The 18,816-nt window shown below is 51.2% G+C and overlaps 1 protein-coding gene across 1 annotated transcript in view; it reads right to left on the bottom strand.

Annotated features, from left to right (window-relative positions):
* Positions 1–16,177, bottom strand: part of LZTS1 (leucine zipper tumor suppressor 1) — a 50,571-nt gene extending 34,394 nt beyond the window's left edge. The window contains exon 1 of the mRNA XM_029066631.1: positions 16,012–16,177. The gene's annotated coding sequence lies outside the window, so the exon portion shown is untranslated. The remainder of the gene's footprint in view (positions 1–16,011) is intronic.
* Between the last annotated feature and the right edge of the window lie 2,639 nt (positions 16,178–18,816).

Here is an 18,816-nt window from a genome sequence, read left to right as displayed (position 1 = left end):
TCACATCACTCCCGTGAGCAGCTTAGCCATGCTGGATACCAGGCACTGGCAACGACAATTTGGGAGGGGATGTGGGGCCGAGAGTGAGAGAGTTGGCTGGAAGGCGGCTCCAGGCTACAAGTGGCATTTGTGGACATGAGGCAACTCTCCAACCCCGGTCAGGGTGTCCTGGTGACCAGCCCCTAGCAGATCTCTGGCTCACTTTCCGGAGAGAAACAGTGTGTGAAGGAGAAGCAGCCTCCCACCCGTAGCCCACTATTTTTGGCTCCTGGCACAGATGTGGTGCCAGCTGATGCCGAGGTGGGTGACAGCTGAATGCAGGCATGGTTTTTCTGCTTCCCACCCAAGAAGTCCCACCTTGCTCAGCTCATGAAGCCAGAGTGAAGGAAAAAACCAGGGAAAGTCAGTGACTGTCCCGGGGAACTCCACTGGGGTGGGGAGGGGTGGCAGCTTGTGTGTGTGAGAACGCTGCACAGAGTGGTCAGAGCAGTAAGGTTTAGACACGTAAGGGTGGGTCTCCAGCCCCACAAACATACAATTGGGTGGTCTCGGCGCGTCCCTGCCCCAGATGTTTCCCCGAACCCCCATAAGAAGCAGCATGGCGTAGTGGATAGACCACAGGCCTGGGAGTCAGAAGGTCACGGGTTCTAAACCTGGCTTGTCTGCTGCGGTTTTGGGCAAGTCACTTCACTTCTCTGTGCCTCAGTTACCTCATCTGTAAAATGGGGATTGAGACTGTGAGCCCCACACGGGACTGTGTCCACCTCTATTTACTTGTATCCACCCGAGCACTTAGTACAGTGCCTAGCACGTAGTAAGCGCTTAACAAATATCATCATTATTATTCGCCGCCTGACGGCTAGCAAACTCAGAGAAACCCAAAAGCCAGGCAGGCCCCGACATGGTGTTCAGTTGTCCAAGGGCTTAACATGGTTCTTTACCCATAGTAAGCTCTTGATAAATACCATTGATTGATGAATAGATCGATTCGGGAGAGTCACTGCCTTCCTTCTAAGCTATTACCCAAGTAAGAACTTAGCCTCATGCCTTTTGCCCACCAGGAAGGGGCAAGGGGAGGGAGGGAAAGTCAAGTGCTTAGTACAGTGCTTTGCACATAGTAAGCACTTAATAAATACGATTGAAATGAAGTGTCCTCCCCTTGCCGGGACCATCAGACCAACTGGCCACTTTTGCCCAGAGGGAGACATTCATTCATCCATTCAATCATATTTATTGAGCGCTTACTGTGTGCAGAGCACTGTACTAAGCGCTTGGATAGTACAATTTGGCAACAGATAGAGACATCCAACCTTGGGGCAGTGGGTGAGTGCTTAGAGGGCAGAAGCAAGCAGGGTCTCCCTGAGTGTTGCTTGTTAAATGCCAATTAGGAGATTTTTCACACTGGATTAGATCCTCTGACACATCTATAGCTTTCTGCGATGTGGCAGCTAGCCAGACACATCTGTACAACCTCCACAAACTCCTTCTCTGCCACACTGAGGAAGGGAGATTTTCTTTGTCTTTTCTTTCCCCCCCCTCCTTAGCCCAAATCAACAGCAGATAAAATTAACTCAAAGGAAATCCTTGATTCCGGAGATCTCCCGTCCCATGGCCAACAAGAAAAAATATCCATAGACACACACATGCATATATGAAGATACATATGAACACATCCTAATACACCACAAGAACACAGAAAAGGGAACCCACAGATAGTGACCCACACAACCATGCAAGGAATCAAACAGGAGGAGAATGAAAATGAGGAACTCTTGATTTCAGGAGATGGTCGCAAGGAAAACAGGAGACTGGAGAAGCAGCATGGCCTAGTGGAAAGATCACGGGCCTGGGAGTCAGAGGATGTGGGTTCTAATCCCTGCCCTGCCATGTGCCTGCTGTGTGAACTTGGGCAAGTCACTTCACTTCTCTGTCTGTGCCTCAGTTACTTCCTCGGTAAAATGGGGATTAAGACTGTGAACCTCACGTGGGACAGGGACTGTGTCCGACCTGATTACCTTGTATCTACCCAGTGCTCAGGATAGTGCTTGGCACGTAGTAAGCTCTTAACAAATACCACAGTTATTATTATTATTATTATTGTCATTATCTCTACACGGGATGGTTTAAGTGTAACCCTCCCTGGGGAGAGGGGAATGGATTGGGTGAGTGTGAGGCTCAATCTAGCCCAAGAATTTTATGACTCTCCCAAACTGCTCCCTGCTAGAAAAATAGCTCAAGAATAAAGATCTGGAGATCTGGTCCAGAGAAAAGCTTGGCCTAGTGGAAAGAGCACAGACCTGGGAGTCAGAGGACCTGGGTTCTAATCCTCATTCTGCCACTTGCCTGTGTGACCTTGGGCAAGCCACTTAACGTCTCTGGGCCTCAGTTTCCTCATCTATAAAACGGGTATTCAATACTTGTTCTCCCTCTTACTCAGGCTCTGAGCCCCATGTGGGACAGAGGCTGTGTCCAACGTGATTACTTTGCATCTACCTCAATAGTAAACATTTAATATGTACCATCATCTTCATCAATGGTCCCCTGGATGTAATCTGAGGGATGCAGGGAAGTTGGTATTTGTTAAGTGCTTAATATGTGCCAGGCACTATACTAAATGCAGGGATAGACATAATTTTATCAGGTGGGACACAATCTCTGTCCCACATGGGGCTCACATTTTACAGATGAAGTAACTGAGACACAGAGAAGTTAAGTGACTTGCCCAAGGTCACACAGCAGACAAGGCTTTCCTGGTTATGCCAGGCACTGTGTCAGGTACCTCAGCATTCGGGCGATGTGAGGTTCACTCTTCTCTTTGGTCTCCCCCCGGCATTCTGAGGGAAGCACTGGATCAATCCAGATTTGGTCCTAGAGGAGAGGTTTTTCCTGCCCCTTTATTTTTCTGCCCCAGATTGCTGCTTGACAGAGAACCAGTGACAGGATCCAGAGATAGTGACCGCTAGGGAGGCAGTTCTGGAGCAGCATGGCCTAATGGATAGAGCAGAGGACCTGGAAGTCAGAGGACCTGGTTTCTAATCCCAGCTCTGCCACTTATCTGCTGTATGACCTTGAGCAAGTCATTTAACTTCTCGGCGCCTCAGTTAACCCATCTATAAAGTGGGGATTAAGACTGTGGGCCCTATGTGGGACAGGGACAGTATCTAACCTGTTCGGTCGTTTGTACATACCCCAGCGCTTAGAACAGTGCTGAACAGATAGTAAGAACTTAACAAATATTATCATTATTCTTATTTTAGCTTGGAAGAACAGTTCCCTTGCTCTCTGCTCCTTCCGCCTTGCCACCTGCCTCCCCGGCTTAGGAGCCCCACATTCACAGGGGTTTGACCTGAATGACCACAGGAGTCTTGGGACTATCTTGCCCAGGCCAGGAAAGCTGCCCGACCCCCTCCTCTCGGGGCTGCGTGAGTTTTTCAGAAGGCAGGGAGGAAAGCTGTCTGGGTTGGCAGAACCCCAGGGAAGGGCCTGCCAGAATCCCACAGGAGGGTTGGCTCTGGCAGAATCCACCACCAGGGATGACAGGCGGAAGCCCCGGGAACCCTCCTCTGCATTTGAGGTTCGGGACCTCCCTGCATGGTTGCCCCCACTAATAGTCTTCCCCGCCTCCTCTGGTCCCATACCACCTGCGTGGCTGCAGAGACCCAACAGACGGGATATCATCTGTCTCATGTCTGGGAATTTCTTCCCCGGTGTCGGCTTGCCCCACGTGGTTTGCATCGCTGCTTGACATCCAGAGACTTTCCCATTTTGGATGTGCGAAGGGGAGCGAGAATAAAAGCGTCCCCTTCCCAGAAAACCATCAACCGCTTCCCCACTCTGATGCGATAAATGTCTCCTCACGCGTTGCACTGCAAGTGGGGACCGTGAGTTTCCCAGTATTGGCTGGAAAGAAGTGCCAGGCCAAGATTCATGTGCCCATCTTCTCCCAGGGTGACTATGTCTGGCAAAACCCTCCACAAACTCATCAGCTATCCAGAATTCCTGGAACCAAAAGGGTCATCAGCAGGACCTGAATCCACCTGATGGTCTGCTCGACCCCCATTGGCTGGGTAGGGGTGATAGATGCCTGCGGATGAGATTCAAGACCTGAGACCACCCCCCCCCCACCACTAAGTTGTTCTCCTCTCAGGTGTCCCTCGTTTGTTGTCAGGCTGAATGGATCAATAGAATCCCTAAGGATCAATAGAATCAATAGAATCCCTAAGTGGATGGGTCAAGAAAGCAAGTCTGTGGGTATGGAGAGTATGGTCACACGTCTGCTGGGTGACCTTGGGCAAATCACTTCACTTCTCTGTGCCTCAGTTACCTCATCTGTAAAATGGGGATTACGATTGTGAGCTCCATGTGGGACAGGGACTGTGCCCAACCTCATTATCTTGTATCTGCCCCAGTGCTCGGAACAGTTCCTGGCACATAGTAAGCACTTAACCAATATCATTAAAAAAAGAAATTGTAAGAGTCTGGCAGGGTCAAACAAAGCAAAAAGTGATGACAGAAGAGCAGGGGAGCAAGCCAGCAAACGTGGAAGGAGTTTTCATGGCAGCAAAGTTTCCCTAATCCCTGAAGGAAAAGGTTTTAACCCGAAAAAAGTGTTTAGGATCATGTTAGGAGGATTCAGACTATGTATGATTGGATGGGACTGATTTAAAAGGTTCAAATATTCTCTAACTGGAGTTGGAGCAGAGGCTGGGAGAACACAGGCTCTTTATCAGCTATTTGCTCAGATCCTTTATTTGTAAAGCAGCCTTGAAGATAAGGTGCAGGAATATTCAGCCTGCAAAACTTTGCACCAATCTGCCAAATAGGCCAGAGCCCCATCCTCACTCACCAATGCTAGGTCTTCTCCTCCTTCTCACCTCCATCACTTCCTTCTGCTTTGATCCACATCACTGAGTTAAGAGAACTCAAACACCAAACACCCACCCTAACACACACACACTCTTTCTCTCTCTCTCTCTCTCTCTCTCATACCCATTTCAGAGAGGGGAAATAGAGGGACGAGGAAGGAGGGGCACATTCGATAAGGCCTCTGTCAGGCCTGCTGCTTGACTTGTCTCCCCTCAGCCCTGTTTCCTTCAGCCTCCGGGTAGCAGCAGAAGAGCATGTGCCGGTTTGTCCGGCTGCAGTGTGAAACATTCTGTACTCCTGGGAGAAAAGCTGGTAATAACGCCATATGGTGTTATTGTTCAGGGCTGAAGGTGAACTGTATTTGATTGGTTCAAGGGAATCCTAAGCTCAGGAGAAAGCAGCACGTCACCCCGTCTGACCCCCCCAATCTCCCCAGGGTTCAGCTGGTTTGTTAAAGTGGGAATTCTGGAATTAGGCGCAGCTGCATCTTAGGCAGGGGCAGAGGGAGTGTGGTGGTGAGATCCTTCCCCGGGCCGCCTGGGGCTGAGGGTTTACCTTAGTGAGCAGGTGCAAGGGAAGAGAGAAGAAAGAGAACCACCTTTTCCACTCTCCTTTCCACACCTGCTTACCACCCACTTGGTCAGTGGTGCCACTGAGGCATAGGGGATGGAGAAATCTGATCTGTGAAGAGTAGGCTGCCTCTGAAGGACTGGGAAGCATTCCTCATCCACCCCAGGGCCTGACTCCAACCTCCACGGCACAGTTTCTCTTTGGCTGATGCAGTTGGAGGGGTCCACAGCACTGAGGCTGGAAGGGCCATAAGTGTGAGTTTGTCTAACTAGCTCCCCCAGACCATGCTGATCCTCTCCATTTTCTTTTCTCCAGTCCAGGGAGAAGCAGAAAGATGTTTTTGCAGATTTGGCAATGCCAGAGTTTTGAAAGTATAGTTACACTGAGCTCCATCCCTAAAGGTAACTGTTCTTTTGTGCCTGGATTTGCAGGTCCCTCAGATCAATCAATGGCAATAATAATAATAATGATAAATAATAGTATTTGTTAAGAGCTTACTATGTGCCAAGCACTATTCTAAAAGCTGGGGTAGATACAAGGTAATCAGGTTGACCCACGTGGGGCTCACATTCTTCATCCCCATTTTACAGATGAGGTAACTGAGGCACAGAGAAGTTAAATGACTTGCCCAAGGTCACACAGCTGACAAGTGGCGGAGCCAGGATTAGATCCCACGACCTCTGACTCCCAAGCTCTTTCCATTAAGCCATGCTAAATGGTACTTACTGAGTGCCTGTGTATGGAGCACTGTACTTTATACTTGGGAGCGTTCACTAGTAGGAAAAGACATAGCCCCTGCCTTCAAGGGGCTTACACTTTAACAAGGACTCGTATTTCCAGTACCTCAGTGTAGCCTGGAACTGTAAGCCAGAGAGAAGGAGGCCAACTGCGCCAGGCTGCTCTTTTTCTTCCCCTGCTCCAACGTGTAAACAAGCCTGGCCGGTGATGCAGAAAGACTCCAGTCACGGTCTGTTAGCTCTGCCTGATGGTGCAAGGTCAGCTCAAGGTCAGCTCCTGGAAACCAGATCCTTGTTCCTGGGATGAGAAATGCCCCTCGCCTCTACTCCTGAGCCTCTTTTCAGCTCACAAGCAATGTCCCAGCTGGAGGAGTCCAGCCAGGAGGACCACTGACTAACTGCACCCCCTCTGAGCTGTTTCCCTTTCCTTGAGTAGGATCCCCAAGGCTCCACTTTATCAAATCAATCGATCGATCGATCAACCATATTTAGTTGGTAGATGTGATCCTTGCCCACAAGGAGCTGACAGAGTTAGCAGGAGAAGGGAACCCTTCTTCTCTCTGTGGATCTCCGGTAAGTCGCGTGACGTAACATGTCTTTCCAGGGCTGCAGAGAAATGACAACTGGATCTTCCCAGGTTCACCTCTCCTTCCTCTTTCCAGGCCAACCCTTTCCTTCCTCTTCCCAAGCTCATCCCTCCTTTTTTCCTTCTTTCCTCCTTTCCACCGGCCAGGTCTTCCGGTACTGCCAGTGCAGGAGGTTTTCTCACAGCCTCGGTCCTGCCCCAGAGCTCAGTGGTCAAAGTGGAAAGGCCAACACGGACGGGACCTCAGAGTTTCCACAAAATCCCTCTCCAGAGCTGGGTCCAAATCTCCCCTCTCGCTCCTGAGTGAAGAGGGCCCTGTAATTCCTTCACCCCACTGACGCTTGTGAAGCAAGTTTCCGTCTACAGTGATGGGCAAGTCCCGGGGAGTGGTGGGGCAGAAGGGGATGTGCTAACGACACACACTGGGCTGGAGGAAGTAGGAGTGAGTGCAGCAATCACCCCCAGGCCCTGAGCCAAGCAAGGGCAAATGTTTAGCGCAAGAATGAGCCCTGCCAGTCAGGGGATCAGACAGCAGCGGTGGTCACTGGGGTCAGGGGAAGGACACTAGGGGTAGAGGGAGCGACACAGAGTGGGTGAGGAAGAGAGGGAGGGCTTCGCACAGTAGCTGCTCTGGGTCCTCAAGCCAAACATCTCTCTGATTTTCTCTCCCTTGTGCCTCTCTCTCCTTCCTTTCCTCTCTCTCTCCCTCTCCTTTCAGCAAGAATACAATGTTTGCTGCCTTACACCCACTCTTCCAATGTTGCCAGCGAATAATGACTAAGGAGGTGGGTGGGAATAGAGCAAGTTGAGACTGATTTAGCATTCCAAGGTGCCAAGAGAAGGGTGTTGTATCTGGGATGGGTAGGCAACAATAAGGAGAATCCAGGGGCTCAAGAGGCTAACAGGCTTACAGTGGTCAAGTGCACAGCTCTGACCATAGAGCCTCAAGTGGAGAGGTGTTGATTTCCTTGGGCCTGGGTGTTCTGAGAATGAGTTATGGTAAATGGCACAGCACAGGCATGGAGCTGAGGCATTTTGTGTGTGTGAGACCAAGATGGCACCAAGTTGTTTGTGAAAGTGCCATGGTGTTTGCACGGGGTGACCTGGGGTAGGACCACTACGGGCCTCAGACCATTTTGCAAGTGCTTTTCCCTTGCTCCTCCCCACACCCTTAAACCCAGCAAATCCCATCCTTTCCCTCTCATAAAAAAAAAATCTCTGTGGAGGCATTCTCCATTGAATCCTCATCTCCTTGGTCAGGTCATCCCATCAACCACCCTTAAGTGCATATTGGTTGTATATTTACTCATCGATGTATTCATTTTATTGGTTACTTTTTATGTTTTCCTTCCGATTCACCCTGGTGAACAAAGGTAGTACGCACAATCTTGGTATGCACAATCTTTCTAAGTAGACTGTAAACTCCTTGAGGTAGGGACCTTCCAAGTGCTATATTACGTGTTCCCACGCACCCAGTACAGTGTTCAATAAATACTAATGAAGATGAAGAAATCACTCTTCTTGACTGCAAGCAAGTATGAATGAGTGTGACACTGAAGGGGTGAGAGTATGCATATGGCAGTGTAGTGTGGGTGTCTGTCTCACGGTCCTAGCAATCAAACTTCCCTTATGGCAATTATCTTGGACCAGGGTATTTAATGGACAGTGAAGCGACTCTATTGGCAATTTAGATAGAGCATCCTTTTCATTGTTTTTGTTCCAGGTGCTGGACTCCACCCACATTACATCTGCTCAGACTCCAGCTTGGCAAATCACTTTCGAAAAGAAAAAAAAATCACCCCTCCAGATTGATTTGAGCAGTCAGAATTGGCTGTTGGCTAAACACTCACTCTCTTTCCTTTCCTCTCTCTCTCTCTTTCTCCCCCTCCCTCTCTGCCCCAAAGAGGGGTGGAATTCATCCATGGTCTTTCACCTCTTGAGATTTGGACTCAAACACCACTTAAATCCCAAAGGAAGTTAGCTTGGGCCAATCTTAGTTTAGGATTTGTTTATTTGAAAGAGGGAGAAAAAATAGAATGGATTAAACTATGGCCCTGTTAGACAGGGCTCTGGTATCCAGGGGACATCAGGGCCAGGAATGAGCTGGGTCGCCACCCGGACAGAAATAGCAGATTGACCCAGAGGTGCATCGGCAGAGCTAAACATGGGAGGAAACTGGCCTGATGCCCATCCAGACCGTGACAGGCTCTAGCTGGCACCATCAGCTCACTGCTTCGCTGACTCTTAGGCACAGAGGCCTGGAAAGGAAGGGATACCTCTTATTTCAGACACAGCCGACCCAGATGGAAGTTTTTCTGTGGTATTTTCTTAAACAGTTACTATGTCCCAGGGACTGTTCTAAGCCCTGGGGTAGAGTCAAGCTAATTGTGTTGGACACAGTCTGTGACGCACATAGGGCTCACAGTCTTAATCCTCATTTTATAGATGAGGTAACTGAGGCCCTGAAAGTTTATGTGATTTGCCCAGTGTCAACCAGCAGATCGACTAGACTGTAAGCCCATCAATGGGCAGGGACTGTATCTGTTGCCAATTTGTACATTCCAAGCGCTTAGTACGGTGCTCTGCACATAGTAAGCGCTCAATAAATACTACTGAATGAAATGGCGGATCTGGGATTCAAACCCTGGTCCTTCTGACTCCTAGGCCCGTGCTCTAAGGGTTAGGTAACAATCCGATCCCCTTCTTCCCCTCCCGCCGACCTCCAACCACTAGACAGCTTAATCCCCTGTTTGTTTGGGACAATTTTTGAGGTGTCCCTTTGGGTCCCGCCTGTGGCGAGAAGCTAGAGGGAGGTGCTGAACAGATTCTCCTACTGGAAGAGGGAATCATGCCTGCTCAACTCCATTTCAGCTCACTCAGAGATTCAGTGAAGGACTAATGCTAGATTTGGCACATTTATTCTAGTTTCAACTATTTTTATGCTGGACTCCTTCTTTAGAGTGTAAACTTCTTGTTGCAGGGAGCACATCTCTGTTTTTTTTTAAATTCTGTACTTCACAAGCGCCTAGTAGAGAGCCCTGCACAAGAGGGAGCACAGTAAGTGCTGATGCTCTTCCTCCTTCTCCTCTTCCTCCTAATTAGGAGGGCTGAACACTGCGACAAGGCTACTGACCCAAGAACTGAGCACCTCCCGAATGAATCCGGGAGTATCCGCAAACCTTGAGGTTTGGTACCAGGGGATTGACTGCAATGTCCAGTGAGTCCCCCACCCACCCTCCCTCTGTCCGATACAGAAAAGCCCACGAGGGCCACTTGGAGAAGGCGGGCTGCAGCGAGAGAAGCACAGCCCTTGCTTAGCACAACCTCCTAGTTTCTGTGTGGGTGCTTGTGTGTCTGCCAGGGTTGGTGGCGGGGCTGGGGGGAGGAATCCCGCTCTAACGCTTACTGGTGACAGGAACGTATTGAGGCTCTGGTGAGCCTCTCAGACCAAGGCTCACTTGTCCTTGTTCTCGCTGTGTTTGCAGTTGCTGCCTTTTTGACCCTGCCCTGGCTATTTCTGGCCCCGAGGCAACTGGGATGGAGCAGAGGGAGACAGTTGGGATGACTGGTGGCAACAGAGGGAGCGGGGGGGGGTCTGGGGGACAGTAGTTCCGGAGTAACTCCCAATTATTAAAAGAGTTCTGACTCACGCACTCTCCCTACAGGTAAGCTGATTCAGAAGTCCACACATATTCTCCCTCTCACCACTGCTCACTGCTCTGTCAAAGGCACAGACACCACCCTCTCTCTCTGAGCCCTCAGAGCAAGGCTCCTCCACTCTCACTCACCTACATTCACCCTTGTACTCACATTCAAACCCCACCACATGCTTATTTACTTAGAAGCACACCCCGCAGGCCCATGCAGACATACCAACACGTGCATGATATTAGGAGTACAGGGAGCATGTCGTATATATGACCTAACGGTCAGTCGGAAGCAGCGTGGCTCAGGGGAAGGAGCCCGGGCTCGGGAGTCAGAGGTCATGGGTTCAAATCCCGGCTCGGCCACTCGTCAGCTGTGTGACTGTGGGCGAGTCACTTCACTTCTCTGTGCCTCAGTTACCTCATCTGTAAAATGGGGATTAAGACTGTGAGCCCCACGTGGAGCAACCTGATTACCCCGTATCTACCCCAGTGCTTAGAACAGTGCTCTGCACATAGTAAGCACTCAACAAATACCAAATCCTGCCGGTCTCACCTTCAAGACATTGCTAAAATCTGCCCTCTCCATCCAAACTGCCAGCACGTTAATATAATCACTCATCCTACCCCACCTGGATTACTGCATCAGTCTCCTTGCTGACCTCCCAGCCTCCTGTCTCTCCCCACTCCGGTCCACACTTCACTCTGCTGCCCGGATTATTTTTCTACAAAAACATTGAGGACGTCACCCCTTTCCCCCCAAAACTCCCGTGGTTGGCTATTCACCTCCAAATCAAATCAAAACTCCTCACCATCGGCTTTAAAGCACTCCATCACCATATCCTCTCCTATCTCACCTCGCTTCTCTCTTTCTACAACCCAGCCTGCTCATTTTGCTCCTCAAGTGCTTAACTTCTCACTGTGCCTCGATCTTTTCTGTCTCGCTGCCAACCCCTGGCCCACGTCCTACGTCTTGGCGGCCCCTAGCCCACGTCCTGCCTCTGGCCTGGAATGCCCCTCCTCTACTCTGATAGACAATTACTCTCCCCCCTTTCCAAGCCTTACTGAGGGCACATCTCCTCCAAGAGGCCTTCCCAGACTAAGCCCCACTTCTCCTCATCTCCCACTCCCTTCTGCATCACCTTGACTTGCTGCTCCCTTTGTTCTTCCCCCCCTGCCAGCCCCACAGCACTTATTGTGGGTAGGGAATGTCACTGTTTATTGTTGTATTATACTTTCCCAAATGCTTAGGACAATGCTCTGCACACAATAAGCACTCGATTCGATCGAATGAATGTTCACCACCCTGAAATACTATTTACAATATAATACAGTGAGCCTGAATCTTAAACCTGAAGTCCTCTTTTCTCCTTCTTCTACTTCTACAAACATCCTCTTTTCGTAGGCTCTGATGTTTTTCTTTCCGTTAGTCACATAAACCCTCATCTCTATGCAGAGAGATAATGTCGTTTACAAAGGATGGAGAATGGGCTAGAATCCAGGACTCCTAGCTTCAATATGCAGTTTTGTTGCTGATTGGGTCTGTGGTATTGAACAAATGACTTTTTTGCTGCCTCAGTTTCCCCATCTGTAAAACAGGCTAATCCCTTCTCACTGTCACGAATATTATGGGCACGAAAGAGATACGTGACATAATGTCTAAAACGTGTTCTGTGGAGCACAGAAGAAAGGCGCTGGGTAGATAAATACAAGGTGTTACAGGGATTAGGATATAGTACCTAGCGGCTGGATTCTTCCCCAGTGAGCATGTAGCTTTTCTCTTCCTCCACCTTCATCGCCCCCATCGTTATTCCAACACTATTCTCCCGTGCACAGCCACAGTAGCTTCCACCCGCTGTCTGTCAGAAGCGCTCTCACACACTCCACCACCGATCACACCCACTCTTTCTCCAGGGAATTGCTTTTGCACCGGGTAAACGCGCAGATCTTTTCTTTCATTTCACATTTCAAAAAAATCCTCCTCCAAGAACTGCCCTCCTGTCTCCGCTGCTTCGGTTTCCACAGTTAGGTTAAATCTCCTACCACTGAATCCCGGAGACCTTGCGGCTCCCTGGAACACACATTTGCCTTCTTCTTTTTTTTTTTTTTTTAGCCCCAGGAAGTTTGCAAGACTTGGGAATGGGTCGCGGGGGGAACTAGGGGGTGTGAATGAAGGACTCGGCTCTCTGCTTTGCAGACCTTTCCCTGCTTTATCTGGGGGTATCTGAAGCATGCGACCAGCCAAGTCACTCTCTCCAACTCTGCCAGGGACTCTCCCTCCCCACACCAGAACATCTTCCTTCAGGAAAGAAGTCAAAATATCTCCAGCTGGTCCTGGCCTTTATCAGCGCATGCTAGAGTGCACTGCCTGACTGTCTGAGAGGTAACCATGCCGTGAGACCTTTGCAGTTTAGAGTTCCGCCTGTGTGCGTGCGAGTCAGGGTGTACTGTGGCATGCAGTAAGCGGAGGAAACGATGGCAATGGTGCCCCAGCGGTGTTTGCGCTGGGTGGGGTGGGGGTGGATAAAAAATACCACAGTGATTATTATTATCATTCTTAAGCGCTCGCTACGTGCCAAGTGCCGTTCTAAACTCTGGGGTAGAATACGAGGTAGTCAGATTGGACACAGTCCGTGTCCCTCATGGGGTTCGTAATCTTGATCCCCGTTTTCCAGGTGAGGTAACTGAGGCCCAGAGAAGTGAAGTGACTCGGGCAAGTCACACAGCAGACGTGGGGCGGAGTCGGGATTAGAACCCACGACCTCTGACTCCCAGGCTTGTGCTCTTTCCACTAGGATGTGCTGCTCCTCTGCTTCAGGATGCTTTGGCCATCCTGGAGAGCTGGTCCCCTCAGCTGCACGCCCGGAACTTCGAGGTCTTCGAGTGGAATCTCTGCCCTGCCCGCCTACGATGAGGCCAACCCTCTTTTCCGAGCGCTTAGGGAAGCAACGTGGCTAGGGAAGCAGACTCGTGTAGTGGATAGAGACCAGGCCTGGGAGTCAGAAGGTCATGGGTTCTAATCCCGGCTCTGCCACTTGTCTGCTGCGTGACCTTGGACAAACCACTTTACTTCTCTGTGCCTCAGTTCCCTCGTCTGTCAAATGGGGATGAAGACTGCCAGCCCCACATGGGACAACCTGATTAGCTCGCATCCTCCCCAGTGCTTAGAACAGTGCTTGGCACACAGTAAGCGCTTAAAAGATAGCATATCGAGAAGCAGCACGGCGTAGTGGATAGGGCCCCAGTCTGGGAGTCAGAGGGTCATGGGTTCTAATCCCGTCTCCGCCACTTGTCCACTTTGGGCAAGTCTCTTCACTACTTTGTGCCTCAGTTCCTCATCTGTAAAATGGGGATGAAGACCGTGAGCCCCACGTGGGACTGGGACTGTGTCCAACTCGATTTGCTTGTATCCGCCCCAGTGCTTGGCACATAGTGAGCGCTTAACAAATAATGGTAATAATAATGATAATGGTATTTGTTAAGCGCTTACCATTTGTTAAGCCAAATACTGTTCTAAACGATGGGGTAGATACAAGATAATCAGGTTGTCCCCTCACCATCTTCATCCCATTTGACAGATGAGGTAACTGAGGCACAGAGAATAATAATAATAATAGTAATCGTGGTATTTGTTAAGGGCTTACTATGTGCCAGACCCTGGACTAGGCGCTGGGATGGATATAAGCAAATTGGGCTGGGCACAGTCCCGGTCCCACATGGCACTCACAGTCTCGATTCCCATTTTAGCGATGAAGTCACTGAGGCCCAGAGAAGTAAAGTGACTTGCCCACGGTCACAGTGCAGACAAGAGGCAGAGCTGGGATTAGAACCCACGTCGTCTGACTCCCAAACCTGGGCTCTTTCCACTGAGCCACGCTGCTTCTCCTAGTCATAATAATAATAATAATGACGAGGGTATTTGTTAAGTGCTTACTATGTGCCAAGCACTGTTCTAAGCTCTGGGGTAGATACAGGGCAATCAGGTTGTGCCTCATGGGTTTCACGCTTTTAATCCCCATTTTACAGATGAGGTACCTGAGGCACAGAGCCCGGGCTTGGGAGTCAGAGGACCTGGGTTCTAATCCTGCCCCTGCCACCTGTCTGCTCTGTGACCCTGGGCAAGCCACTTAACTTCCCTGTGCCTTAGTTACCTCATCTGTAAAATGGGGGGTAAGACTGCCAGCCCCATTTGGGACAATATGATTAGCTTGAACCTAACGATTTTACAGACGAGGTAACTGAGGCACAGAGCCCGGGCCTGGGTGTCAGAAGACCTGGGTTCTAATCCTGCCTCTACCATCTGTCTGCTATGTGACCCTGGGCAAGCCACTGAACTTCCCCGTGCCTCAGTTACCTCCTCTGTAAAATGGGGATTAAGACTGCCAGCCCCACGTGGGACAACCTGATCACCGTGCACCTACCCATTTTACAGAGGAGGCAACTGAGGCACGGGGAAGTTAAGTGGCTCGCCCAGGGTCACCCAGCAGACAAGTGGCAGAGGCGGGATTAGAGGCAGGGAAGTAACCTGCCCAAGGTCAGACAGCAGACAAGTGAACCCTCTGATGGGCAGGGAGTGTCTCTGCTGCCGAATCGTACATTTTTAAAGATTATTTGTTAAGCGCTTCCTCTGTGCCAAGCACTGTTCTAAGCGCTGGGGTAGCTAGAAGGTCATCAGGCTGTCCCACGTGGGGCTCCCGGTCTTCATTCCCCATTTTACAGATGAGGTCACTGAGGCCGAGAGAAGCGACTTCATTCAACGGTATTTCTTGAGCGCTTACTATGTGCAGAGCACTGTCCTAAGCGCTTGGAATTTACGATTCGGCAACAGAGAGAGACCATCCCTGCCCAGTGATGGGCTCACGCTTGCCTAAGGTCACCCGGCTGACAAGCGGCAGAGCGTGGATTCGAACCCACGACCTCTGACTCCCCAGCCCGGGGCTCTAGTCTCCTGAACCGCGCTAATAATAATAACAATAATGTTGGTATTTGTTAAGCGCTTACTATGTGCCGAGCACTGTTCTAAGCGCTGGGGGAGATCCAGGATCATCAGGTTGTCCCACGGGAGGCTCCCAGTCTTCATCCCCATTTTCCAGAGGAGGTAACTGAGGCCCAGAGAAGTGAAGTGACTCGCCCACAGTCACACAGCTGGCAAGTGGCCGAGCCGGGATTCGAACCCACGACCTCTGACTCCCCAGCCCGGGGCTCTAGTCCACTGAGCCGCGCTAATAATAACAATAATGTTGGTATTTGTTGAGCGCTTACTATGTGCCGAGCACTGTTCTAAGCGCTGGGGGAGATCCAGGGTCATCGGGTTGTCCCACGGGAGGCTCCCAGTCTTCAGCCCCATTTTCCAGATGAGGCCGGAGAAGTGACTTGCCCACGGTCCCCCAGCTGCCAAGTGGCCGAGGCGGGATTCGAACCCACGACCTCCGACTCCCCAGCCCGGGGTTCTTGGCCACTGAGCGGCTCGCTACGATCCAAGCGCTCAGCCCAGCGTCCCAGCCAGCGCTCACTAAATACGACCGGACCGTTCAGCACAGGGTTTAGCGGAGAGTGGGCGCCGAAGGAATAGCGGGGTGGGGGAGGGCGAAGGGCGTGCGGGGCTTACCTTGTCCGAGCTCGGGGTGCAAGGCTGCAGGGGTGCAAGGCTGCAGGGCTGCAGGGGTGCAAGGCTGCAGGGGTGCAAAGCTGCAGGGGCAAAGTTTGCGCCGGGGGCAGAGCGTTTAGCGCCCCGTTGGCGCCGCTCCCGCCCTCTGCGCCCCGCTCGGGCTCCGCGCGAGGAGCTGCGGAGGGGGCGTGGCCAGCGGGATAAATGGGCGTGGCCAAGTCCCCAGGGGGCGTGGCTAGCCCCCCCCAGGGGGCGTGGCCCCCCCCGCTCTCGCCTCCCATTGGCTGCCGCCGCCGCCGGCCCGGAGCCTTTGTCTGCGGCCTGACAGCTGTCCCCGTCCCTCCCCCCCCCCCCCAGATTCATTCATTCATCATCCATCCATTCATTAGTAATAATGCTGGTGTTTGTTAAGCGCTTACTCTGTGCCGAGCACTGTGCTAAGCGCTGGGGGAGATCCAGGGTCATCAGGCTGTAATCATGTTGGTATTGGGTAAGCGCTTTCTATGTGCCGAGCACCGTGCTAAGCGCTGGGGGAGATCCAGGGTCATCAGGCTGTAATCATGTTGGTATTGGTTAAGCGCTTACTATGTGCCGAGCACCGTGCTAAGCGCTGGGGGAGATACAGGTTCATCAGGCTGTAATCATGTTGGTATTGGTTAAGCGCTTACTCTGTGCCGAGCACTGTGCTAAGCGCTGGGGGAGATCCAGGGTCATCAGGCTGTAATCATGTTGGTATTGGTTAAGCGCTTACTCTGTGCCGAGCACCGTGCTAAGCGCTGGGGGAGATCCAGGGTCATCAGGCTGTAATCATGTTGGTATTGGTTAAGCGCTTTCTATGTGCCGAGCACCGTGCTAAGCGCTGGGGGAGATCCAGGGTCATCAGGCTGTAATCATGTTGGTATTGGTTAAGCGCTTACTCTGTGCCGAGCACCGTGCTAAGCGCTGGGGGAGATCCAGGGTCATCAGGCTGTAATCATGTTGGTATTGGTTAAGCGCTTACTATGGGCCGAGCACCGTGCTAAGCGCTGGGGGAGATCCAGGGTCATCAGGCTGTAATCATGTTGGTATTGGTTAAGCGCTTACTATGGGCCGAGCACTGTGCTAAGCGCTGAGGGAGATCCAGGGTCATCAGGCTGTAATCATGTTGGTATTGGTTAAGCGCTTACTATGTGCCGAGCACCGTGCTAAGCGCTGGGGGAGATCCAGGTTCATCAGGCTGTAATCATGTTGGTATTGGTTAAGCGCTTACTATGTGCCGAGCACTGTGCTAAGCGCTGAGGGAGATCCAGGGTCATCAGGCTGTAATCATGTTGGTATTGGTTAAGCGCTTACTATGTGCCGAGCACTGTGCTAAGCGCTGGGGGAGATCCAGGTTCATCAGGCTGTAATCATGTTGGTATTGGTTAAGCGCTTACTATGTGCCGAGCACCGTGCTAAGCGCTGGGGGAGATACAGGGTCATCAGGTTGTCCCCCGTGAGGCTCACAGTCTTCATCCCCATTTTCCAGATGAGGTCACTGAGGCCCAGAGAAGTTAATAATAATGTTGGTATTTGTTAAGCACTTACTATGTGCAGAGCACTGTTCTAAGCGCTGGGGTAGATACAGTGTAATCAGGTTGTTCCCCGTGAGGCTCACAGTCTTAATCCCCATTTTACAGATGAGGTAATTGAGTCCCAGAGAAGTGAAGTGACAGTCACACAGTGACAAGTGGTAGAGCCGGGAGTCGAACTCATGACCTCTGACTTCCAAGCCCAGGCTCTTTCCACTGAGCCACGCTGCTTCATCCATCCATTCAGTAGTAATAATGTTGGTATTTGTTAAGCGCTTACTATGTGCCGAGCACTGTTCTAAGCGCTGGGGTAGATACAGGGTCATCAGGTTGTCCCATGGGAGGCTCACAGTTAATCCCCATTTTCCAGACGAGGTCACTGAGGCCCAGAGAAGTTAAGTGACTCGCCCACAGTCACACAGCTGACAAGTGGCAGAGCCGGGAGTCGAACCCATGACCTCTGACTCCGAAGCCTGGGCTCTTTCCACTGAGCCACGCTGCTTCCCTAAAGTTGTCCCACATAGGCCTCACAGTGCTCACCCCCATTTTCCAGATGAGGTAACTGAGGCCCGGAGAAGTAAAGTGACTCGCCCACAGTCACACGGCTGACAAGTGGCGGAGCCGGGATTAGAACCCATGACCTCCGACTCCCAAGCCTGGGCTCTTCCCACTGAGCCACGCTGCGTATTTATTGAGCGCTTAGAACAGTGTAATAATGTTGGTATTGGTTAAGCGCTTACTATGTGCAAAGCACTGTTCTAAGCGCTGGGGGATACAAGGTGATCAGGTTGTCCTACGTGGGGCTCACAGCTTTTATCCCCATTTTCCAGATGAGGTAACAGAGGCACAGAGAAGTGAAGTGACTTGCCCCAAGTCACCCAGCTGGCCAGGGGCCGAGCCGGGATGAGAACCCACGACCTCTGACTCCCAAGCCCGGGCTCTTTCCACTGAGCCACTCTGCTTCTCTGATCTACCCCCAGCGCTCAGTGCTCGGCGCTTAACAAATATCATCATAATAATAATGTTGCTATTTGTTAAGCGTTTACTATGTGCAGAGCACTGTTCTAAGCGCTGGGGGAGATACAGGGTCATCAGGTTGTCCCACGTGAGGCTCACAGTTAATCCCCATTTTACAGATGAGGGAACTGAGGCACAGAGAAGTGAAGTGATTTGCCCACGGCCGGGATTTGAATCCTCATCAATTCCTCCTCGCCCCCGGCTGTCCCCCGGCTTCTCCCTCAATAAATACGAATGA

Source organism: Ornithorhynchus anatinus, chromosome 5, assembly GCF_004115215.2.
Source record: "Ornithorhynchus anatinus isolate Pmale09 chromosome 5, mOrnAna1.pri.v4, whole genome shotgun sequence".
Taxonomy (NCBI): domain Eukaryota; kingdom Metazoa; phylum Chordata; class Mammalia; order Monotremata; family Ornithorhynchidae; genus Ornithorhynchus; species Ornithorhynchus anatinus.
The sequence above is the reverse complement of the archived record's forward strand: the minus strand, read 5'-3'. Positions and strand labels throughout refer to the sequence as shown.